The sequence below is a fragment of the Lithobates pipiens genome, unplaced genomic scaffold (genome assembly GCF_037356315.1).
Source record: "Lithobates pipiens isolate NorthernLeopardFrog02 unplaced genomic scaffold, aLitPip1_a1.2 Scaffold_13, whole genome shotgun sequence".
Classification (NCBI taxonomy): Eukaryota; Metazoa; Chordata; class Amphibia; order Anura; family Ranidae; genus Lithobates; species Lithobates pipiens.
In genome coordinates this window covers 547,754,930-547,773,736 of record NW_027507718.1, presented here as the reverse complement: position 1 = coordinate 547,773,736, position 18,807 = coordinate 547,754,930, and the positions used below count along the sequence as shown (strand labels likewise).

The 18,807-nt window shown below is 46.4% G+C and overlaps 3 non-coding genes across 3 annotated transcripts; all 3 read left to right on the top strand.

Annotated features, from left to right (window-relative positions):
• The first annotated feature begins 6,530 nt into the window (after positions 1–6,530).
• On the top strand, positions 6,531–6,602 carry TRNAT-CGU (transfer RNA threonine (anticodon CGU)). Its single transcript has one exon. It is a non-coding gene; the product is annotated as a tRNA-Thr (tRNA).
• A 1,223-nt stretch (positions 6,603–7,825) lies between these two features.
• Positions 7,826–7,897, top strand: TRNAT-CGU (transfer RNA threonine (anticodon CGU)). The gene has a single exon. It is a non-coding gene; the product is annotated as a tRNA-Thr (tRNA).
• Positions 7,898–12,588: 4,691 nt separating this feature from the next.
• Positions 12,589–12,660, top strand: TRNAT-CGU (transfer RNA threonine (anticodon CGU)). The gene has a single exon. It is a non-coding gene; the product is annotated as a tRNA-Thr (tRNA).
• Positions 12,661–18,807: the final 6,147 nt, after the last annotated feature.

Below are 18,807 nucleotides of genomic sequence, written 5' to 3'. Positions count from 1 at the left end.
CAAATGCCACCACTGTGCCCATTAAATGCTGCCAGTGTGCCCATCAAATGCTGCCATTGTCAATACCCCCCCTCGCCGTCTGCCCGGCACTTACCCTGTCTTGGTGGGGCAGCGGGTGATGGCCACGAGTGGGGTCCTCCATGCGTCTCCTGTCGTCCTCATCTCCCATTCTCTCCTCCTGATAGGTGTCCAATAGCTGCGTCTATTGTTTCAGCCAATCAGGTGACAGGTAATAGACCTGCACACCTGATTGGTGGAGAGGCGGTTCAGTGTTAGGAAAGTGAATATTAACCACTACAGCCCCGGACCAATAAACACCTTAAGGACCAGAGGTCTTTTTCCAATTTCACACTGCGCTGCTTTAACTGGTAATTGCGCGGTCATGCAATATTGCACCCAAACGAAATTTGCGTCCTTTTCTTCCCACAAATAGAGCTTTCTTTTGATGGTATTTGATTGCCTCTGCGATTTTTATTTTTTGCGATATAAATGGAAAAAGAGCGAAAATTTTGAAAAAAAAAGATATTTTCTTCTTTTTGTTATAAGAAAAATCAAATAAACTAAATTTTAGTCATACATTGAGGGCAAAATTTATTCAGCCACATGTCTTTAGTAAAAAAAATGTCAATAAGCGTATATTTTTCGGTTTGCGCAAAAGTTATAGCGTCTACAAACTAGAGTACATTTTCTGGAATTTACACAGCTTTTAATTTATGACTGCCTATCTCATTTCTTGAGGTGCTAAAATGGCAGGGCAGTACAAACCCCCCCCCCCCCCCAAATGACCCCATTTTGGAAAGTAGACACCCCAAGGAAATTGCTGATGGGTATGTTGAGCCCATTGAATATTTATTTTTTTTGTCCTAAGGGATTGAATAATGACAAAAAAAAAAAAAAAAATTATTTTACAAAAAGTTGTCACTAAATGATATATTGCTCACACATGCCATGGTTATATGTGGAATTGCACCCCAAAATATATTCCGCTACTTCTCCCGAGTACGGGGATACCGCATGTGTGGGACTTTTTGGGAGTCTAGTCGCGCACGGCACCCCGAAAACCAATCACCACCTTCAGGATTTCTAAGGGTGCAAATTTTTGATTTCACACTCCTCACTACCTATCAGGCCGCGTACACACGCGGGGACTGTTCGCCCAACTTTGTCCGCTGAACAGTGTTTCGGCGGACAGTCCGCCCATGTGTGGGCTTTCAGCGGACAGTTTCAGCGAACAGTTTGCTGAACAAGGTTTTTCGGAATTTCCGAAAAACTGTCCGCTGAAACTTGGTTTCAGCGAACAGTCCCCTCGTGTGTAGGCTTGTTCGTCAAACTAAGTTCCGCGCATGCTCAGAAAGGATTTACACGCCGAAAGTTGTAATCCAATGTATAGGACGTCGTATTTTGCGTCCCGTCGTACGTGCCGTTCACGTCATCGCGCACGGTTTCAGCAAACTGTTCGTACGTCGTGTGTGGCCATGTCCGTCCATGCTAATTTTGAGCGGACTGTTTGCCGAAACTGTTTGACGGACAAAGTTGGGCGAACAGTCCCCGCGTGTGTACGCGGCCTCACAGTTTCGAAGGCCATAAAATGCCAAAATAGCACAAAACCCCCCAAAATGACCCCATTTTGGAAAGTAGACACCCCAAGCTATTTACTGAGAGGCATGTTGAGTCCATGGAATATTTTATATTTTGCCACAAGTTGCGGGAATATTACAAACTTTTTTTTGCACAAAGTTGTCACTAAATGATATATTGCTCACACATGCTATGGGCATAAGTCAAATTACACCCCAAAATAAATTCTGCTGCTTCTCCCGAGTACGGGGATACCACATGTGGGGGACTTTTTGGGAGCCTAGCCACATACGGGACCCCGAAAACCAAGTCCTGCCTTCAGGATTTAAATCTAAAATGCTACCAAAAAAACTGTTAGCGATCGCAGGGATCAGGCCTGACTCTGCGATCGCTGCAGTTATGTGTTTAGTGTTTTGTAAGTGACAGTGATCGATCGATACTGCATTTGGGTGGGCTGGGCGGAGGGGCAAAACGCAGGTGCTAGCAGGTATCTGGGCTGATCCCGCTAACAATGCGTTTTTTGGAACCCTAAACTGCTGGGGACGCTAGTATAGATCTGATCAGATTCTATACCACTACGGGAGGTTTATGCTTTGCGTGTGGGTGTTAGCGGTACTGGCACTAACCTAGCGCTGCCTGGGGTGACGCAGACCCTGACCCTAAAACCTAATTGATATCACCCGCCGGGTGATCAGGGGGTTAAACCTTTATTGGGTAATAAATGGTGGGTGCCCTGATGATATAAAAAGCAAACTAACCAGAGTCACCCGTAACACTTATACGGTGATCAGTGGTGAAAGGGTTAACTAGGGGCAATCAGGGGGTTCAAATTTTTATTAGGTAGTATATGGGGGTCCCTGGCGCTATATAAAAACCTGACGGGGAACCTAAATAACTAACTGGCTAACCAGCGTCACCAGTGACACTTATACTGTGATCGCTGGTGAAAGGGTTAACTAGGGGGAATCAGGGGGTTAAAACCATTATCGGGTAGTATATCGGGGTACCTAACGCTATAAAAACCTGGCGGTGAACCTAAAAAAATAACTAGCTACCTAACGACACTAGCGACACTAATGCAACGATCAGAAAAATGATCGCCTAGTGACACTGGCAAAAGGGGGTGAAAGGGTTAACTAGGGGCAATCAGGGGGTTAAAACCATTATTGGGTAGTATATCGGGGTACCTAGCGCTATAAAATCCTGGCGGTGAACCTAAAAAAATAACTAGCTACCTAGCGACACTAGCGACACTAATGCAGCGATCAGAAAAATGATCGCTTAGTGACACTGGCAAAAGGGGGTGAAAGGGTTAACTAGCGGCAATCAGGGGGTTAAAACCATTATTGGGTAGTATATCGGGGTACCTAGCGCTATAAAAACCTGGCGGTGAACCTAAAAAAATAACTAGCTACCTAGCGACACTAGCGACACTAATGCAGTGATCAGAAAAATTATCGCTTAGTGACACTGGCAAAAGTGGGTGAAAGGGTTAACTAGCGGCAATCAGGGGGTTAAAACCATTATTGGGTAGTATATCGGGGTACCTAGCGCTACAAAAACCTGGCGGTGAACCTAAAAAAATAACTAGCTACCTAGCGACCGTAGCGACACTAATGCAGCGATCAGAAAAATGATCGCTTAGTGACACTGGCAAAAGGGGGTGAAAGGGTTAACTAGCGGCAATCAGGGGGTTAAAACCATTATTGGTTAGTATATCGGGGTACCTAGCGCTATAAAAACCTGGCGGTGAACCTAAAAAAATAACTAGCTACCTAGCGACACTAGCGACACTGATGCAGCGATCAGAAAAATGATCACTTAGTGACACTGGCAAAAGGGGGTGAAAGGGTTAACTCTAGGGGCAATCAGGGGGTTAAATCTTTATTGGGGGGTGATAGGGGGCTACCCTGGACCTAACACTAACTGCTCTGACAGTTTTTACTGTCACAACTGACACTGAATACAGTGATCAGTAAAGAAATGATCACTGTAATCAGTGACACTGTGACTGGGGGGGGCGGGGGGGGATTGGGGGGGGTTTGTGTGCCTGTGTGTACCTACATGTCAGTGTAGTGTTGGTGCACACTTACTATTAGTCTTCTCCTCGTAGTCCGGTCAAAAAGACCTCCCCGAGGAGAATGACATCACTTCCTCCTTCCTGTGTAAACAATACACAGTGGGAGGAAGTTCGTCATTGGCCAGGAGCGATCCAGAGGGGGTGGCCAGAAACCAACGGCCATCCCCTCATCAGGGATCGCTGCTAGAGGGAAACGGACCGCCGTATCCAGCGGGAGGGGGTCCGATCGGACCCCCACCCACTGGAAGGCAGGCACGTACATGTACGTGCTTGTGCCTGCCTGTGCCATTGTGATGACGTACAATGGCAATACGGCGGTCCTTAAGTGGTTAAGTGGGTGTGTTGCGCTGGGCACAGGGGTGCTATTGGAGGCATGACTTGTGTGTAAACACGTGATTGGGCTAAGAAGCTCTATTGGCGTACTTTAGAGTGTGCGCGGGGCTATAAGCTCTGCACCCCGAAAACTCCACCTCTGCCATTAGGTTTCCAGCAGTTGTAATTGATTGGCGGGTTCCGTAGGGTGGGGCTTTAATTGGACCTGCGGCGTCATTGGCTCACAGGCTGCCTGTCTCCTTCAGCAAGTGAGGGGGAAATCACCAGCAGAGGAAGAACGGCTTCGGGCAGACATGGAGGGATAGGTCCGTGCCGAGGCCGCTGTCCATTCATCTCCCTCAGACTCTGAGGGACCACACAGAAATCTCCAGGACTGGAGGGGGGCAGAAGGGGCTATTATCACTGTGCCCTGAGCGACTTTACTTCCCCTCTCTCCGTGTAATCCACGTCCCTATCACACCTATCCCCCTCCCCCCTTCACTATCTTCTGTTTGCATAGATCTTTCTTCACTGCTCCTGCAGCCTCCGGTCTCAGATCTGACCATTCCAATCACTGACTGCCACCCTTTCCTTCCCACATTACTTTTGTAGCGGCGGCTCCTGAAGAGCAGGCACTGCGGTTTTTCTAAAATTAAAGTTGCCTAAACTGCAGTTTGGTTTGGGTACAATTATCGAAATTGGGCTTCAGCATCAGTCTGACTGGACCGTGAAATGTTCAGCCTGGCCACAGGGGGTGCTGTCTCTTCTAGGAGGCATGGAACTATGGTCTGGTTGGGTGCTTAAGTTACACTCTCTCGGAGCCAGGCCAGTGGGAGTGGCCCTCTCGCTGTGCTTTCTGGGAGAGGGTACTTAAGATGCGGACGTCACGTGGTTCGGTGTTCCTGTCCAGTATGCTATGCTGACTTCATGATCCTGGTCCTCCTGACCAGCCCCCAGGAAGGCTATGGCCTGGGGTGCGGATCCACCCGACTTTAATGTCTCTGGGCTGGCTAGCCCAAGGCAAGGAAACTAAAGAAGGATTCTGAGGTGTTTGGGTGCCGTCTCGGGAGAGACCCAGTGACTTCAAGCATTCCAGGGGAGGACTCCCACCCCAAAGCACCTTGTCCCCATGTTGATGAGGACAAGGGCCTCTTCCCGACAACACTGGCCATTGGTTGTCGGGGTATGCGGGCGGGGGGCTCATCGGAATCTGGGAGCCCCCTTTAATAAGGGGGCCCCCAGATACCGACCCCCCACCCTATGTGAATGAGTATTGGGGTACAATGTACCCCTACCCATTCACCTGGTGGAAAAAAAATGTAAATAAAACACAACACAAGGTTTCAAAATAATTTATTGCACAGCTCCGGGGGTCTTCTTCCGTCTTGGGGGGTCTTCTCCCCGGGCTCCCCTAAATGTTGGAGGGGATACGATGATACTGGATCTCTAGTCCATATCTGGTGGGATTGCCCTGCCATCAAAAAATTCTGGGAGAAAGTCGTACGACTAATTCAATCTGTATGCGCAGTGTCTTTCCCCTTGTCTCCCTTGGACCTACTCCTAGGCCTGTCCATCCCCTCCTGGCTCAAACAGAAGCAAACACTGGTGACTCATATCTTAATTGCTGCCCGCCTGGCAATTGCAAGAAACTGGAAGTCAACCCTGGCCCCAATCCAGATACTCAACCAACACTTTCAAATGGAACACTCGTTTGCAAGAACCAACCAGTCCACAACCTCCTTCATGGAGCTCTGGAAGCAGTGGATTGCTGACCCAAGAAGTACGCCTATAGGATAGGCACATCCTTTACCCTTCCATTTCACAAACTCTGTCGACTGTTGACTGTTCTCTTTTAGTAGTAAGTAGTCCAGTTTATGCGTAATTGTTTATCTGTACTATTTACCCCTTATGTACACCCCCGCCAGGGTATGCCCAATTGGCGCTGTTTTGTGAAACCACCTTTTCCTCTTGAACAATAAAAAATATCAAAATAAAAAAAAATAAAAAATATTTAAGAGACTGAAGATGGCATAGAAGTATACAACTGGCCAGCAGCAGGAGCATTTCAATGAGCAAGACTGGGCCAAAATTTACTAGAGACAAGAGCACATGCTGGGGGCATCACTACAAGAATTAGGATACAGCAGTGCTTGACCATCAGCTGGACAATGTTAATGAGGGATAAGGCCTAACCAGTGTAAGCCCCACTTTTATTTTATCAAGGTGGAGAGGGGGTGCAGGTAATGTGAGTGATATAATGTGATGTGGTTTTGGTGCACACTGACCTTCCACTTAAGATTTTTCTGAGTATCTCAAAATCCAAAAATGCCCTGTCAACACTAAATAAAACAAAAAATAGGACACCATCAGCAACAAACCCTCTCCTGGGTATATTATGTATCAGAGAAATTTTATAAAACTTCTATATTGAATAAGTGAAACCATAATCAAACAATAGATTGAGGATTTGCATTGTATTGTCATATGTACAAAGTACTAATACTAAATAAAACTTGAGTGCATTTTTAGAACTTAAAATAAAGCTCTCTCTCCTATAGAGGGCGCAGTGGCCAAGTGGTAAGGCGTTGGTCTCGTAAACCAAAGATCATGGGTTCAATCCCCATCTGTGCCTAATACTCTCTCAAATTAATGTATTGAGTGTGATAATAATTGGCAATAAGCTAGTGAACCATATTAACCTCATTTATGAAGGCATGTATCTCATCTGGGTGTAAGGAAGAAAACATGTACCATTCACCAGGGTAAGAGAAGGTTATTGTCCTCATCTGGCTTCACCATCCACTTCCTGGATTAATGTTGGCTCAGAGATAACACAATCATGGAAAAACAGTTGCTTGTGCATTTCTTTGTTATGATAACAAAAGTAGAATTCAGTCTGCCCCTTCCTGCAGCTTCTCACCAAGTTTTTCGTGAGAATGTACAGTCTAATCACTGGGCAAGAGGAGAAGGGAAAAGTTTCCTCCTGCCTGCAGCAGACATGACATGATCACAGCCTAGACAAAGTTACCAACTAAAGCTCATGGATGGATTATAAGTATGAAACCAGGAGCAATCCCTGTGCTAGAAGTGGAGACTTACATTACAAACGTTGGAACACCTCAGACGAAGATCCACTTTTGAAACACTGCATATACTCTTGAGCTTGGCATCAAACTACAAGATTTAAGAGACTGAAGACTGCATAGAAGTATACAACTGGCCAGCAGCAGGAACATTTCAATGAGCAAGACTGGGCCAAAATTTACTAGAGACAAGAGCACATGCTGGGGGCTTCACTACAAGAATTAAGATACAGAAGGGCTTGACCATCAGCAGGACAATTTTAATGAGGGATAAGGCCTAACCAGTGTAAGCCCAACTTTTATTTTATCAAGGTGGAGAGGGGGTGCAGGTAATGTGAGTGATATAATGTGATGTGGTTTTGGTGCACACTGACCTTGCACTTAGGATTTTTTTGAGCATCTCAAAATCCAAAAATGTCCTGTCAACACTAAATAAAACAAAAAATAGGACACCATCAGCAACAAACCCTCACCTGGGTAGATTATTTATCAGAGACATTTTATAAAACTTCTATATTGAATAAGTGAAACCATATTCTACATAACTGAACTTGTGCTTTATTTAACTGCAAAACACCAAACAAAGCATAACCCCTGCCACCCTACATTTTTTTATCCCTTCAAGTCAAAGAATGATAATAACTATGTTGGATATAATCAAACAATAGATTGAGGATTTGCATTGTATTGTCATATGTACAAAGTACTAATACTAAATAAAGCTTGAGTGCATTTTTCAAATTTAACATGAAGCTATCTGTCTCTTATAGAGGGCGGAGTGGCCAAGTGGTAAGGCGTTGGTCTCGTAAACCAAAGATCATGGGTTCAATCCCCATCTGTGCCTAATGCTCTCTCAAATTAATGTATTGAGTGTGATAATAATTGGCAATAAGCTAGTGAACCATATTAACCTCATTTATGAAGGCATGTATCTCATCTGGGTGTAAGGAAGAAAACATGTACCATTCACAAGGGTAAGAGAAGGTTATTGTCCTCATCTGGTTTCACCAAAGAGGGGGACAAGACCCCTGATGTCGGAAGAAGACCCCCGGGCAGCTACGAAGATGATAGTCCGGTTGTGTGTACACAGCATAAGAGTACCTGAATTTCCCTTCCAGAGCAATGCCCAGATCTGAGACCTCACTTGTAAAAAAGAACTCAGTACAGGGATGGTGGGAACCCCTCATAATGGGCACAGCATATGTACAGACCCGGGAACTCAACACGATATAAAGCAAAAATTCCCATCCTGATCCAAAGAGCAAAGAGACTACTCATGGCCACCACAATTCCCGCACAGAGGGTGTACAGACCCAGAAACTCAGTACAGGGATGGTGGAAACCACCATAATGGGCACAGTGGGTGTACACTCAGCCCCAGGAGCTTGGCACAGGGATGGTGGGAACCCCTCATAATGAGGACAGTAGGTATACAGACCCGGGAACTCAGCACAGGGATGGTGGGAACCCATCATAACTCAGCACAGGGATGGTGGGAACCCCTCATAATGGGCACAGCGGGTGTACAGACACAGGGATGGTGGGAACCCCTCATAATGGTCTCAGTAGGTATACAGACCCGGGAACAGCAGGAGAAGTCAGATCTCTTCCAAGGAAACTTCTTGAGAAGCGGATCATGAGTTCTGCTTTTTGCGAGCCACTGGCCTTGAGGAATTGCCCAAGCCTGGTTTTGGGGGTGGGTTTGCGGTTGATTCATTTGGAGAGAATCCCAATGAAGTTTAGGGATCAGGCTTGGCTTGCCTTTCATGGAAAACTATATGTGAAGGGCAACTTGAAGTTTCTTTCCATGAGTGATCAGGGCTGCCCGAGAGTGGAGTGTGGAGGAGTGGTGGAGTCCATGGATCACTTTCTACTTCAGTGCCCTTTTAATATAGAGGTGTATGGGGCTTTCCTGTGGAAGTGGTGATGCAGAACATTCTGGGTGAGGTTGGGAAGATTCGGGGTCTTGAGAAAGACAGGTGGGGGCAGGAGGCCTGGATAAAGGCGTGGAGGAATATCAGGGCTCTGCAGCTGCCGCCTGTTGATCTCGGGGTGTGCGGCTTTCTTTGTATTCTTCTTTCACTCCCCTAGATTTTCAGATCCAATACAATTTTGATAAAAGGCTCCATGCATGGTGACGGTGATGTTCCTTAGTCTGGCTCTCCCATAGGGATTATGTTGTGCGCAGTTTGTTTTGCACTGTTTATTTTGTTCTTGTTCTTTCTGGTTTGTATAGTCATATTCAATTATTTTGTAAATATGTTTTATTTATTTATTATGGTTTTATTGTATATAAGTTGTTGTTTGTAAGATTTTCAATAAACAAATTTAACCCCTCATAATGGGCACAGCGGGTGTACAGACCCGGGAACTCAGCACAGGGATGGTGGGAACCCCTCATAATAGGCACATCAGCTTACAGACCCAGGAACTCAGTACAGGGATGGTGGGAACCCCCATAATGGGCACAGTGGGTGTACACTCAGCCCCAGGAACTTGGCACAGGGATGGTAGGAACCCCTCATAATGAGGACAGTAGGTATACAGACCCAGGAACTCAGCACAGGGATGGTGGGAACCCCTCATAATAGGCACAGTGGGTGTACAGACCCGGGAATTTGGCACAGGGATGGTGGGAACCCCTCATAATGGGCACAGCGGGTGTGCAGACCCGGGAACTCAGCACAGGGATGGTGGGAACCCCTCATAATGGGCACAGTAGGTATACAGACCCAGGAACTCAGCACAGAGATGGTTTGAACCCCTCATAATAGGCACAGCGGGTGTATAGACCCGGGAATTTGGCACAGGGATGGTGGGAACCCCTCATAATGGGCACAGCGGGTGTACAGACCTGGGAATTTGGCACAGGGATGGTGGGAACCCCTCATAATGGTCTCAGTAGGTATACAGACCCGGGAACAGCAGGAGAAGTCAGATCTCTTCCAAGGAAACTTCTTGAGAAGCCGATCATGAGTTCTGCTTTTTGCGAGCCACTGGCCTTGAGGAATTGCCCAAGCCTGGTTTTGGGGGTGGGTTTGCGATTGATTAATTTGGAGAGAATCCCAATGAAGTTTAGGGATCAGGCTTGGCTTGCCTTTCATGGAAAACTATATGTGAAGGGCAACTTGAAGTTTCTTTCCATGAGTGATCGGGGCTGCCCGAGAGTGGAGTGTGGAGGAGTGGTGGAGTCCATGGATCACTTTCTACTTCAGTGCCCTTTTAATATAGAGGTGTACAAGAGGGTGGGGAGGGCTCTGAGTATACCCTTCCTCCCCCATATGAGTTATGCAGAGTGGGTGTATGGGGCTTTCCAGACTCGTTGGGATTATGATTTGGAAACAATTTTTTTTTTTTTAGTTAGTTTAGTAGTCCGTTATTTCACGTGGAGTGCACGGTGTCAGGTATCCTTACGGGGTAAAATCCTCCCTGTGGAAGTGGTGGTGCAGAACATTCTGGGTGAGGTTGGGAAGATTCGGGGTCTTGAGAAAGACAGGTGGCAGCAGGAGGCCTGGATAAAGGCGTGGAGGAGTATCAGGGCTCTGTAGCTGCTGCCTGTTGATCTCGGGGTGTGCGGCTTTCTTTGTATTCTTCTTTCACTCCCCTAGATTTTCAGATCCAATATAATTTTGATAAAAGGCTCCATGCATGACGACGGTGATGTTCCTTAGTCTGGCTCTCCCATAGGGATTATGTAATGCGCAATTTAGTTTGCACCTTTTATTTTGTTCTTTCTGGTTTGTATAGTCATATTCAATTATTTTGTAAATATGTTTTATTTATTTATTATGTTTTTATTGTATATAAGTTGTTGTTTGTAAGATTTTCAATAAACAAAATTAACCTCTCATAATGGGCACAACGGGTGTAGAGACCCGGGAACTCAGCACAGGGATGGTGGGATCCCCTCATAATGGGCACAACGGGTGTACAGACCCGGGAACTCAGCACAGGGATGGTGGGAACTCCTCATAATGGGCACAGCGGGTGTACAGACCCGGGAACTCAGCACAGGGATGGTGGGAACCCCTCATAATGGGCACAGCGGGTGTATAGACCCGGGAACTCAGCACAGGGATGGTGGGAACACCTCATAATGGGCACAGCGGGTGTACAGACCCGGGAACTCAGCACAGGGATGGTGGGAACTCCTCATAATGGGCACAGCGGGTGTACAGACCCGGGAACTCAGCACAGGGATGGTGGGAACCCCTCATAATGGGCACAGCGGGTGTACAGACCCGGGAACTCAGCACAGGGATGGTGGGAACCCCTCATAATGGGCACAGCGGGTGTACAGACCCGGGAACTCAGCACAGGGATGGTGGGAACCCCTCATAATGGGCACAGCGGGTGTACAGACCCGGGAACTCAGCACAGAGATGGTGAGAACCCCTCATAATGGGCACAGCGGGTGTACAGACCTGGGAACTCAGCACAGGGATGGTGGGAACCCCTCATAATGGGCACAGTGGGTGTACAGACCTGGGAACTCAGCACAGGGATGGTGGGAACCCCTCATAATGGGCACAGCGGGTGTACAGACCCGGGAACTCAGCACAGGGATGGTGGAAACCCTTCATAATGGGCACAACGGGTGTACAGACCTGGGAACTCAGCACAGGGATGGTGGGAACCCCTCATAATGGGCACAACGGGTGTACAGACCCGGGAACTCAGCACAGGGATGGTGGGAACCCCTCATAATGGGCACAGCGGGTGTATAGACCCGGGAACTCAGCACAGGGATGGTGGGAACACCTCATAATGGGCACAACGGGTGTACAGACCTGGGAACTCAGCACAGGGATGGTGGGAACACCTCATAATGGGCACAGAAGGTGTACAGATTCAGAAACTCCGCACAGGGATGGTGGGAACCCCTCATAATGGGCACAGAAGGTGTACAGACCTGGGAACTCAGCACAGGGATGGTGGGAACCCCTCATAGTGGTCACAGAAGGTGTACAGATTCAGAAGCTCGGCACAGGGATGGTGGAAACCCCTCATAATGGGCACAGTGAGGCTTCAATTGATGGCCACAGTTTTTACCTAGCAGTAATGATACATAATCACCTGATAAATGGCTATCTACAGCCCAGCATTACTAAAAGTTGCATTTTTCAGTTTGCGCCCCCCCCCCCCCCCCCAAAAAAAAAAAATTTTGGAGCACCGGCCTCCACGGGGAGGGGATATTATGAGTTCCGTTTTGGATAGATTGAGTTTGAGGAAGTGGTGTGACATCCAGACTGACAGATCTCTTGGCTTCTACCCACAAGAGCCATGTCATATCACCGACAGGCAGCCTGGAGTCTTCCAGATCTTTGATGTCCTGAGCCATTAAAAAAAAAAAAAACCAGAGCCAAGTCTTCCTCTGGAGTTCCCATTTATAACAGAGGGACGGCTTTTTATTTATTTTTGTGACCTCTTATCTCTTATCCACTTTTACTAAATATGATCTTTGTAATCTAACAATGGAGTGATGAGTCACACTGTGTTCTCACAGGATGACATCACACCCTCAGTCCCACAGAGGGCGCAGTGGCCAAGTGGTAAGGCGTTGGTCTCGTAAACCAAAGATCATGGGTTCAATCCCCATCTGTGCCTGGTTCTTTATACCCCAATCTAATATACCGGGTGCTGTAAAAAAAAAAAAAGTGTGATTATGGATGAATAGTGACCCACCTAACACTGGTGTGTTTTTCCAACCTGACTATGTTTTCTTTCTTTTCTTTTCTTTTCTTTTTAGCAAATGTTTTTGAATTAAGTTATTTGTCTGTTTTTTATTGTAACTGTGTAGCACTTTGAGGTCTTTTGATGGAAAGTGCATTATAAATAAAATTAATTATTATTATTATTATTATGTAACCTCTTTTGGTTATGTATTTCCTCCGACTTGTAAGGAAAATTTGCTCAGACTTGCACAACGCATACCGATTAACCACTTCCCGACCGACTCCTGTACAAAAAGGATCTTTTGTGCTGAAAAATGTACAATAAATAAAGAAAAAAATAAAGCAAAAAAAAATCTGCTAACACTATATTGCTGGACACATAAAACGGAAAATAAAAAAGAAAGTGTAGCGCTAAAATGATAAATAAATTCTAAAATCTATCAATAAAAAACAAAACAAAAAACGGAGAAGTCGATCCAATCCGATCCAATCCGATCCCATCCGAATCTTCATCCAACAATCAGAAAAGAGCGGATAGAATAGCCACCCTTACCGTCACCGTGTAGCATACGCACAAATGTGAGTATTTGATAAATTGCCCCCAATGCAATCCTCTCTGCTCGATCGATTCCCTCGGCCGGCAGTTAAAGCGGAGGTCCACCCTAAAATGGACCTTCCGCTCATCGGATTCCTCCCCCCCTCCGGCGCCACAATCGGCACCTTTCAGGGGGGAGGGGGGTGCAGTTACCTGGATAATCCAGGTAACTGCACCCACTTCCGGGATAGCTCTCTGCGGAAAGGGGCGTACATTACGCCCCTTTCCGCAAGTGCCCGCCCCCTTCCACAATTCCCCCGCTGCCTGCTGGGAAACACACAGATCCCAGAGGCAGCGGGGACCGTCCTCATTGCGCAGCACGATTCGCGCATGCGCAGTAGGGAACCGGGAAATGAAGCCGAAAGGCTCCACTTCCTGATTCCCATACCCAAGATGGCGGCGGCAGCACTCGAGTGTCGATCTAGAGATCGGCTTCGGGTGCCGACATCGCGGGCGCGCTGGACAGGTAAGTGTCACTATTTTAAAAGTCAGCAGCTGCAGTATTTGTAGCTGCTGACTTTAAAAAAAAAAAAAAAACGCGGAGTCCCGGCGGACTCCCGCTTTAAACCTATTCCTCTTTCAACGTTCGGATTATTTAAAATTATCCACAGGCAGCTCTCACATTCACACAGGTATATGAGAAGATCACAAAGCTTGTCGCGTGGACATCCCAAATAAAAAAAAAATATATAAAAAAAAAAGTAAAAAAAAAAGGGGCTAGTAAACTCACAATATGTAGAGGTAATCAAGCATATGGAAGCATAACGGTGTTTCCAACCGAAAAGATGGCCGCCGCATCTCCAATCAGCGCCCCGCGTGCCAGGCTCCACCCCGACGTTTCGTCATCAGGGACGTGATATACATATAGGGCGGCAGGGTGGCTCTCCTGCGCGAATTGCCGTATATGTAAGATGGGTCCTTTTTAAGAGACATAGCAGGCGCGTGCGGGGGGGGATCCGATGCGCGCAGCTGGACATCGCTGGAGAGAGATGGGGCTCAAGTAAGTATTGGGGGGGATGCTACACACAGAAGGTTTTTTTTTAATCTTAATGCATAGAATGCTCCTTCTGCCTTTACAAGCCCTTTGAGTGTAGGCGAGGAAAGGTGTGCAATTGTATAGACAAGTCAAATTCTTCTCGGCCACCCGCGATCGCGGGCACGGGAGCCAGAGCGAGGATTTGTGTGTCAACAGACACATCCCTGTTCTGACAGGAGAGGAGAAACTGATCGTCTGTTACTACTAAGTAGGAACAGCGATCTGGCTCCTCCTCCAGTCAGTCCCATCCCCTCCACAGTTAGAAACACCTCCGTAAGGAACACATTTAACCCCTTGATTGCCTCCCTTCCCTGCCAGTGACATTTATACAGTCAATCAGTGCATATTTATAGCTCTGATCGCTGTATAAATGACAATGGTCCTAAAAATGTGTCTAAAGTGTCCGATGTGTCCGCCGCAATGTCACAGTCCCAATAAAAACTGATGATCACCGCCATTACTAGTAAAAAAAAAAGAATTATACTAAAAATGCCATAAATATATCCTATTTTGTAGAGGCTATAACTTTTGCGCAACCAATCAATATACGCTTATTGCGTTTTAGTTTTTTTTACCCAAAATTGGTAGAAGAATACGTATCGAACTAAACCGAGAAATAATTTTTTTTTTTTTTTTTATTATAGAAAAAAGTTAAAAAAAAAAAACGTATTTTTTTTCAAAATTCTCAATCTTTTTTTGTTTATAGCGCAAAACATAAAAACGGCAGAGGTGATCAAATACCACCAAAAGAAAGCTTTATTTGTGGGGGAAAAAAAGAACGTAAATTTTGTTTGAGTGCAATGTCGCGTGACCGTGCAATTGTCAGTTAAAGCGACGCAGTGCCGAATCGCAAAAAAATGCTCTGGTCATTAAGGGGGGAAATCTTTCCAGGTTAACAGAATAGGAGAAGGTCAGAGTCATCTTCCAGGGTCAACATCTACTTCCTGGACTGAGATATTGGCTCAGAGATGACACAATCCTGAAAATATTGTTGCCTCTAAAGTTCTTGGCTGTGTTCACAAATGTCTGACACAGATCAGCCCCATGCTGCAGCCTCTTACCTTTTGTCTTGCTACAAAGTTATAATATACAGTCTGATCACTGGGGGATGGGAGACTTGAGGACATGTCTCCTTGTGGAAAGTTTTATGTATTATCTGTTCAGTGAGAAGGGGGGGGGCAGGACTTATTTTCCTCTTTCTCCAATGGATACTCTTATTGGGTTCCTCGTATTGTACAGTATAATATCGGTGGCACCTCTCCCGCCGCCTATAGCGGTGATCCTGCCGCAGAGACCACCATTATCGCACACACGACCGGTGCCTGAAGAGATGGATATCTCGTTTGTGGCAGCAGCTGCTGCCTTTACTGAGATATCCCTCTTCAAAAAATGGACATACATGGGCGTGCGCCGGTCGTAAAGTGGTTAAGCAATTTGAGAGGACGGGTTTTGGCCTTCTGCAGTCTTTTCCAAAACCTCTGTTCTCACTCACCCTTGTCTATACCTTTATACATATACCTAGGGTCAGGCCACTCCCTGGGACCTCAGACTGGTTCTCTCTGCCATACAAAACCACCCTTTGAAGAACCCATCAAGGAAATGCCCTTAGATGCGGCATGTGTACAGCCCTATCGGGTTTTAATGTCGAAATTCCAGTCTCATTCCAGACTGTTTGAACGTTTCATTGTCACACTGTTGCACTTTAGTATCCATCTCCTTCCAGAATATTATTATCAAACATCATCCAAAACAAACTTCTCCTGCCACGCGGGAGATTCCATGATGTGCAGCCAGAACATTGTGCCAAACCAACAGCCGTCCCTTCATTTCCCAACCCAACAAGAGTAGCGGGTGAATGAAGGCCACACAACCTCGTGTCGATGTTATTCCTAAAGAAGCCAGTAGACGGAGCAGTTTTCCTGCGACAATGAATTATGCTCTATCTACTCTCGCATTATTCTTTTTGGTGAGCCAAAGTCCATAAAAGAAGTGTAGAGAAAGAAAATGGTGGACCCCGATCTGTTATACCCACAGCCGGCAAGGATCCCTTCTGCGACCTTCCCCCCCTACCTCCTATCAGAGACTCTAAGCCCCGCCCCTGCGGAGCCAGGTACAATGCATAGACAGACTTAACCTGGGTGTACATGCACTGAAATTCAACCGGTTCAGCAGGAATCGGCTGAATTTCAATCCATTTGTAGCCTTCTCTGTTCAACAGGAGCCGATCGTTAGACCAAGCCTATTGACTGCAGTTGCTGACCGACAAAAAATTTCCAACAGTCCCATTGGATAGAATGATTGTAACGAAAACATGATATAGGAAGGACTTTAAATATGCTTTAATTGTGTACAAGATGGTAGAATAACACCAAATACATAAAATAGAAGGGATCTCTTTGTTAACAGCGACAGATATAAATGAGGAAAGCCCAATAAAACATACCTGACTCATTCTACGCATTTCACCATAATCCCGCTTCTTCAGGGCTGTGAATTTTGAATAAAGTCCCATCTAAAAAAAAAAATGGTGACCCCCCCCCCCCCCTCCACTAAAATACTGTGCGTGGTGCACCCACTCCTCCTGGATACCCACCCACCCCATTGACCTGGCCTTGTACCCTACTAGTATAGTGTTGACTTATGGGCTCCAAGCCCAGATATTCACTGGAAGTCACCATCATAAAGAAGAGCAAGGTAGCAAATAATCCAAATCTTTACTTCCCTTAAAAAATGGGGGTGGGACTGGGGAGACCATGTGATATTGGCATGTGACATATCCCCCCTCCCCCCGACACAATTCTGTGTAGATAGCACCTACCTGCCAGTGTGTGTGTTCATCAGAGATCAGGAAACAGAACAGTGCTGGGTGGAAAGTGGGAGGTGCCGGAGTTCATTATAGCAAGCTGCTGATTGGTTGTCAGGATCGCCTAGTAACCAATTACTTAGCAGCTCCCGCCTCCCGCTCTTCTCTCTGCAGTTGATAGGATAGCGGGGTGGGGGGGGGAGACACAGCCCTGCTCACGATCTACTTGTCGCTCCCCCCCCATTATCGACCAGTCTATCCCGATTGACAGTACAATATTTGTGGAATTGGTACAGTTTCGGCATGCCTAGCTTGGATGGATGCCTATACTTTGATGATGTCTTTTTAAGAGATAGCATTGTGTATGTACAAGTAAGTCAGCTATAGTATTGGTACAGGACAATTGGTGACAGCAGAAATGTCTCGCCAATGTGGGGACAGCCATGATAGGTTCTTCTATGTATCAGAATTTCTCCTGACGTGTCTGTGTGTGCGTCTATGTGTGTGTGTGTGTGTGTGTGTGTGTGTGTATGTGTGTGTATGTATATATATATATATATAAAATGTTATATTTGAATCTAGGACCTGGGCTTTGAAAAAGAGGGCATGTCCCTCGAAACCCGTTAGATTTAGTCTGCTAGGGCCATGAGAGTTCCATCTTCTGGTTCATCATCCTGCTTTCACTGTTTGTACAATGCTTTCATTCCTTGGCTTCTGGTCTTATACTCAATAAATTATAACGGTAATGCATTAGGCCTTTGCACCCTTTGTTAGTTCCTTTTTGTTTTTAAAGAGGAAGTAAACCCTGATGGGTTTACTTCCTCTTTTTTTCCCTGCAAAGGTAAAGCATAATGGACTACTATGCATCGCATAGTAGCTCATTATGTGTCACTTACCTGACACAGGAGCCAGCAAAGTCGCCGCTGATCCCTGTAGTCCGCCGCATCCATGTTGCTGGTGGCGTCTCGCAGCTCCGACGAATCACAGCGGCGAAGCCGCGATGACGTCACTCCCGCGCATGCGCACGGGAGTCGCGTCTCGCAGCTCCGCCGCTGCCACTCGGCGAAGCCGCGATGACGTCACTCCCGCGCATGCGCACGGGAGTCGACAAATTAGGCAAATCCATTCATGGATTTGGCGCATTTAGTGCGCCTGCGCGCCGCTGTCTACGGCGCATGCGCCGTAGACAGCGGTGCCCATTTTCGGGCAAATATCTCCTAAACCATATAGGTTTAGGAGATATTGCTTGGACCTACAGGTAAGCCTTAATCTAGGCTTACCTGTAGGTCCAAGTTGTTTGGAAGGGTTTACTTCCTCTTTAAGATTCCCCCAATCTCAGGAGGGCAGTAGTGGCGATCATTCCCCTTCTGATACCTGATTGACTGACTTTGATTTACCACCTGGTCGGCTTCTCCCTGAGCGCTAATAGGTGTTGTCTTTATTATATAGTGTATAACACTAGTACATATTATCACCCAAAGTGCCCCTTGGGCAGGGTGTGCCATCTTTTTCCTCTAATTGTTGGAGGGAATGCCCAGCTTAGCTATGGCAAAATTCTCACTATCACATTTATGACACTATGAATAATCAGTATAGAATATGATGTACATCAAATCCTCACACCTAACCCATGTACAACTTCACT